The sequence below is a fragment of the Chiloscyllium punctatum genome, chromosome 24 (assembly GCF_047496795.1).
Source record: "Chiloscyllium punctatum isolate Juve2018m chromosome 24, sChiPun1.3, whole genome shotgun sequence".
Taxonomy (NCBI): domain Eukaryota; kingdom Metazoa; phylum Chordata; class Chondrichthyes; order Orectolobiformes; family Hemiscylliidae; genus Chiloscyllium; species Chiloscyllium punctatum.
Window position 1 is genome coordinate 7,624,337 of NC_092762.1, and position 7,474 is coordinate 7,631,810.

General features: G+C 41.2%; 1 pseudogene; it reads left to right on the forward strand.

Moving 5' to 3' along the window:
- The first annotated feature begins 331 nt into the window (after positions 1-331).
- On the forward strand, positions 332-1,295 carry LOC140494847 (trace amine-associated receptor 2-like; annotated as a pseudogene).
- Positions 1,296-7,474: the final 6,179 nt, after the last annotated feature.

Genomic DNA, 7,474 nt, shown 5'->3' on the forward strand with positions numbered 1-7,474 from the left:
TGCCCCTCTAAGGGTTTACAAAGGAAGATGATAAAGTCATTCAGCCATTTGAGTACATTATACAGCACAGGAAGAGGCCATCCAACCTAGGCTGCGACACAGGAACAGGGAAACCCTGGGTAACTCTCAGGCAATAGACAGTAGGGATTGATGTTTGTTTTCAGTTCAGTGTAGTGAACTTTAACTTGGTGGAGTGCCTCAGATATCAGCGCAAGATCAACAACTATTTCGAACCTATCAATAATTTGGATGTGGGGAGTGATTGGAGGGAAAAGAATCAACTGCAACATGGCAAGTCATAAATCAGATTGATGTCTTCAGTATTCTCACCATGATCATAGCTGGAACTATCTTTGGAAACCTTTTGGTAATTGCTTCAATCGCCTACTTCACCAAACTGCGGACTCCAACTAACGCTTTTATAGTCTCCCTGGCGGTTGCAGATTTCCTCGTTGGCATTAGTGTGATGCCTTTCAGTATGACCAAACTGGTCTTTGGATGGTATTTTGGAAAAACATTTTGCCAAATCCACACGATCATGGATGTAATGCTGTGCACCTCTTCCATCATGAACGCCAGCTGCATTGCCTTGGATCGATTCTATGCCGTGTGTTACCCACTGAAATATCGGTTCAGGATGTCTCAGAAAAAGAGTGACCATCCTTCTTCTGATTTGTTGGTTTGTTCCTGCTATGGTGTCGTTGTGCTCTTGTTCCAAGATGACCATTTGAGGGGTTTGGAGGCCATTCTACAACCCCTCGATCCACACAATTGTGTGTTTATGGTCAATATTCCTTATGCTGTCTCTGCTTCAGTTATCGCCTTCTACTTTCCCATGTTCGTGATGCTCGTGGCATATGGAAAAAATTTCCAAGTAGCAAGGCTCCAAGACATATATAGCATTGAAAATGGGATACAGGGAAGAAGCACTTTGACGAGGTTCCAAAATTCTTCCATGGAGAAAGAAAAGAAATCAGCTGAAACTCTTGGCATCATCATGGGATGTTTCCTGATCTGCTGGTTTCCATTCTTTACTATGAATATAATTAACCCTTTGCTTGGATACCCAGCACACCATGTTCTTCTTGAAGTTTTTTTAATGGTTGGGTTATGTTAATTCAACTCTCAATCCATTATTCTATGCTTTCTTCAATCAATCATTCCGGCTAGCTTTCTACATGGTAATTGGCTGTAAGGTTTTGGCCAACAATTGCCAAAATAACAACTTGTCAGACAGCACCAGACAGAATACACATCTTGCAACACTGTCACGTGAAGACTATCTCCCCATTTAGCCAAACGACCAAAATCCATGGGCAGCAACATGACTGTTGCATAAAGCTGTTCGATATGTTTTGACTGCAAACAATAACTTTTTCTTTCATCTATTGAAATTGTATTTTATGAAACAATGGGGTGTTGATATCGGTGAAAGTGCCACAGTGCTGTAGGTGGTTTAAAGGAGCAAAGCAATAACACCAATGTTGTTCAAAATATTTGGTGATGTTTCTTCTATAAATATGAGTCATTTTGCAAGAAAAAGAGCATTAGTTATAACTATAATTTCCTTTCTGTTAAACTTTCATCCATTTAGTGAAATAACTTTGATCATTGTTTCGGTCCCTTTGCATTATGTGCTTAAAGCTTTAAACTGTACATTCAGAATAAATATTAATTTGTCTTAAATCAATTTTATATTGCTCACAATTTTTAAAAGTACACTGCATCTTACGTTACATTGTAATGGTATGTTCAAAATACTCAAGGGAGTGTCTGATAGATTTGGTTTGAAAATGTGTGAAACGAGTTTATTATTGTTGTGTAGAACTGATCTTTTTATTTCAGGAAAAACTGCTTATGCTGTCTATTGAATTCTTTCCTCTCTGTCCAAGTGTTTGACATCTCCTTTAATTTGGCTCCTGAATTTGAGTACTTTTAAATTTTTTTAAGATTCTTTACTGCATTAAAAGGACTTAATTTGTTGGCAAAAAAAAAATGAAAAAAACAGTTTGTCATTTTTAAAAATGACCTGGAGTAGGGGCTAGAAGGTTGGGTGAGCAAGTTTGCAGATGATACGAAAGTCGGTGGAGTTATTGACAGTGAGGAAGGATGTGTTAGGTTACAGCGGGATATAGAGAAAGCTGCAGAGCTGGGCAGAAAGGTGGCAAAAGGAGTTCAATGTGTGTAAGTGTGAGGTGATTCACTTTGGTATGAGTAACAAAAAGATGGGGTACTGGGCTAATGGTCGGAGACTTGGTAGTGTGGATGAGCAGAGGGATCTTGGTGTCCATGTACACAGATCTCTGAAAGTTGCCACCCAGGTAAATAGGGTGGTGAAGAAGGCATATGGCGTACTGGCTTTTATTTGTAGAGGAATTGAGTTCCGGAGTCCTGAGGTCATGTTGCAGTTGTATAAGGCTCTGGTTCGGCTGCATCTGGAGTATTGTGTGCAGTTTTGGTCGCCATACTATAGGAAGGATGTGGAGGCACCGGAACGGGTGCAGAGGAGGTTTACCAGGATGTTGCCTCGTATGGTAGGAAGATCGTATGAGGAAAGGCTGAGGCATTTGGAGCTGTTTTCTTTGGAGAAAAAAGGTTTGGGGTGACTTGATAGAGGTGTAGAAGATGATTAGAGGTTTAGATAGGTTTGACCATGAGAACCTTTTTCCATGTATGGAGTCAGCTATTACGTGGGGACATAGCTTTAAATTAAGGGGTCGTAGGTATAGGACAGACGTTAGGGGTAGAATCTTTGCTCAGCGACTCGTGAGTTCATGGAATGCCCTGCCAGTCGCAGTGGTGGACTCTCCCTCTTTATGGGCATTTAAACGGGCATTGGATAGGCATATGGAGGGTAGTGGGCTATTGTAGCTTAGGTGGGCTTGGATCGGCGCAACATCGAGGGCCAAAGGGCCTGTACTGCGCTGTATTTTTCTATGGATTGGAGCTCATTTAGCTCAGCCACCAAGATAGTCATTCAATAAGGTGTCAAGTGGAGTTCGAGAGTCTGCAATGGGATAGAGACAGGAGACGTTAATGCGTAAACCTTCAACCGAAACAGTATAACCTGGGCTAATGAAGTTTATTATGTGACAAAAGGGTAAAACAACAGTAAACTACTTAAAAGGAGAGAGATCACAAAACTCAGTGGTACAACGGGACTTGTGCATCCTAGTACATACATCACACAAGGTTAGTGTGCCGATGCAGTAAGTGATTAGGAAAGTCTAAGGAATGATTCTAATCCATGCAAAGGCTATCAGGACATTTTCCTGCATCTGTACATGACGTTTCCGCGGCCAGATTTGATGTATTGTGTGCAAAAATGATTCCCTAAACTGACAAATAATTATACTAAATTTATTTTGAAGAACTGTTCGACGTTTCGCTGTACTTGTTCCTGGAAAGAAAGCTTTATTCTGTCATACAGCAAAGAAACATATCTTTCAGTTCACCTTGTCCATGACAACCAGATGTCCTTAATTAATCTTGTCCAATTTCCCAGCACTTAGCCCATATTCCTGTAAACCTTTCCTATTCACGTACCCATCCAAATGGCTTTTAAATGTTGTAATTTTCCCAGCTTCCAACACTTGCTTTGACAGTTCATTCCATACACTCCGAGAAAAGGTTGCCACTTTTATCTCTATTAAAGATTTCACCCTCACATTCAATCTGTGTTCTCTAGTTTTGAACTTTCTCCAAACTCAGAAAATGTCCTTGGTTATTCACCATTTCCATGCCCCTCATGATTTTATAAACCTCGACCAGAGCACTTCAGGGTAGAGAATGAGAGATTTTCAAATTGAATCATATAAGATTTTGAGCAGAGTGTATCAGGAGCGTGGCTGATGGACATTTCCTCCGGTATGGGAAACTAGAAGTAAGGATTCAAATTTAAGAGAACTGTGTGTTCATTTTAACACAGATAGCACAAAGACATGAATTTATTGGACAAAATTATGAGGAAACGTACAAACACATCTTCAAATTACAGCTTATAAACTGCTCCTATATGGAGCAGGGAACAGGGATGTATTCATACAGTCCCAAGCATGTTGAAGGAGGTTTCACATGGTCCAATTAGGTGGTCAGATAACATTATTGCATATTTCAGCTAAATGTTGGAGAAGATGCACCTGCTAGAAAAGTCATGGTTTCTTGCATTCTCTCTTCCCTTGTTCCTTCTCACAGCAACGTATAAGAGGTGAAAACTCATCAGTAATCTTTAGCACTCGTGAAGGATTCCAGTTGAGGATTCATTGGAATCTCCACACTGCCTGAAGTAAATTGAATTCAGCCAAATCCAACTGTTCCAGGAAGGAATTCGATTGCCAGCAGCATGTGTAAGCAGAATGACCTCAGAGGCAGAATAAAATTTAATATTTCCTTTTGCCTTGAATATAACGTTTGCTACGAAAAGCTCTTTCAAGCTGATATTCTGCAGAGTTTTTTCTGTTTGTCTTCATGCATGTGTATTCGTGTGGCTGTGTGCACCTGTGTGTGACACTGTGACTGTCTCAGTGTATGTCTGTTTATGTGTATGTTTCTGTGTATACAAACTGCGTCTCAGTATAGATTGAAAGATAAGTATTAATGTACATATTTCTCCACACTGCTTGCCATGTATCTTTCCATCATAACTTGAGTAAGCTTGCTTTTGTAAATTACTTTGCCAAATTAAAGATGTTTACCTGGCTTGTGCCTAGCAAAGAACCTGACCTAGTATGAGAACTATATCATTGGCCATATCACCAAACTGGTTACATTTAAAATGTGTCATGACAAATGAAGGAGCTGGAATAGAAAATGAAACAGAGACCCCTCCAAACCCAGTCTGAACAGGGATGAGGAGAAATTCAGGAAGGGCTGTTTGAATGGGAATGCTCTTCCCCAGACGTTTGTGGTGCCTTGTGTTTTTGTTTTATTCAAAGCCATGCTACTTAGACTTTGGATGGTAACGGACAATGATCTACAGACAGGAAAGTGAGGCTGAGACCACAACCTGATCAGCCACAATCTTTGTGCCTGGTGGAGAAGGCTCAAAGTGTCTAATGACGAACGCTTCTCCTTAGTCCCATGTTCCTATTTCCACTGAACATCTCAAAGCTGATGGACAGGAACAGTCGGAGGCTATTTACCCCAGTAACCTGGTGCACTGAAACAGCGGAGACCATTCAGCGGATGAAGACTGTCACACACAGTTTGACACGGAGTTGGAAAATATACTTGGGAAAAGAAAGGTTAGGTGACAGTGTGAAACATCTCTCTCCTCTGTCTTTCCAGAACTGCCTTAATTTCTTGGTCATGTTGCCGATTCAGATTCACTGTAAATACAGCGCCCATACCTCACCCAGAAATGACCCACAAACTGCTCTGGTCTCCCTGACTGCAACATCCAATAACAGAATTTACAGGAAGATATCTTGCCAACAACAGAATGAGAGCACATCAGATACACGAATACGTCATTAAGACCTTCAGGCCTGTCTTTCCCTTCAATATGATAAAAGCTGATCTGCAAAAGACTCAACTCCTCTTTAATTGTCAATCCCTGCAGTCCTCAACATTCTGATGCCTCATATTCCATTGTGCCCCCTTCCAAATATCTGAGTGATCTACCTCCCCAACCTGTCTGGAATACAGAAGTCCCGACAGTCACTACCCTCTGTGAGAAGGAAACACTCCCCACAAACACACTGTGACCTATTCACATGAATGAAAGATATGAACACGCGGTAAGAGTGACTAGCCCTGATATCAAGGCAGGATTTAAATGTGGTGGTATCAAGCAACCCCAAACAGAATTGAATGTAATGGGAATGAAATGTAAGCCCCTCACTGTTTAGAGGCATTGAGAAGACAAGGGAAGATATTTGTGGTTGGTGTGGCTCAATTATTTCAGTCAAAGGACATCTCTACCTGCATCCTCAAGTTAGCTTTCTTCAGCTGTTTCAATGCCTTTCCCACATCTTAAAGTTAGAAGCGGAGATATTCTCTGAAGATCACACAACATTAAAAATAATTTGTCACCTGTCCACTGCTGAAGCTGTCCCTGTCCATGTGCAGCAAGACCTGGATAGCATCAAAACTGCGTTGTTAAAGTGAAGGTAACATTCTTGTAACAGACTTACTGGAAATGTCTCTTTTGGTGTTCTACAGTTAAGTAAGAGAAGCTCATTCAGCACCTCAAGCTGGTTTCAACGGAATATATTCAACCCACTGATACTATTGAATACGAAAAGGGATAGCCCATTCAGTCCCTCCTGCCTATTACACGAGGAGGGAAGGAGTGTCGTTAGCACATCGAGGTGTTCAACAGGAACCAGGAGTTGCCAAGTCAGGTCTTTGAGCCTCTTCCATGTGACCAGGAAGAGGCCATTCAGCCTTTCAAGTTAATTATGCAGAAATAGGAAGATGACATCGATGCCCCGACATGACAGACAGTGAAGCAGAGACTACACAGATAAACCTGTCTATGTTGTTCCTCCTGGATCCATTGCCAGTGGTACACGTGATACTTTAGCTTGGTTTACTGAAGGTGAGAAGGGAAAATGGCTAGTTTGTGCCACGTCTCAAGGAGAAAGCTTCGATCTCCGAGAAGACAGACTGGTATTTCGATGGAGATTACAATCTGATGGGAATAGCTAACTCTTTCAGGCATACAGTAATCTGGCTGCTGACAGATTTGTGAACAGTGCAGGTTCTCACACCAACTCCATATTGAGACAGTGAGAGTTCATTCAGAGACTGGAGCTGCCTCTCAGCCAACATGGGGGCTACGCGCAGGGATGTGAACTATTGGGAATGAAATATCATGGAAAATAATGTAATTTTTCACATGATCGCTGTCTTATTCTTGACCAAATGAGTGTTAGTCCCTAAGCTTCCATTTTAATACTAAAAGCGTGTTATTTTCTCTCAGCGCCACGTATTAAACATTCATTTTCCTCACACTTTCCTCACGGTACCATCATCCCAGGAATAAGTCTGGTGAAAGTATTTTGCACTATCTCAGTTGCAATGTAATCATTCCATATAAAGGAGACAGAATCTGCAATCAGTGGCAGAAATACTGTCCAGGCAACACTCTAAAACTGCAGGAAGATGTATTTACTCCAACACTTGAATTATTTTATAGTGAAGGACAACGTACCATTTACTGTCCTGATTTTTTGCTGGCTAGTGTGAACAGTGTACGTGATAACTGCACTTCCCAACCTCTCATCTTCTAATAAATACAAAATGAAAAGAACTGTTTTTGTTGCTCACATTCAAATAATTTCTTTGCCTTGTGAGCAGCTGTGCTCCAAGCACTGATACATGGGCTACCCGATGAGCAATGACCTTTAGTCCAGAGCAGAATCTTACTCTCCCACCAGATTTAGCTATTCCCAGATTGTAACCTCCATCGAAATACCAGTCTGTCTTCTCGGAGATAGAAGCTTTCTCCTATCTCCCCATTATAAAATTC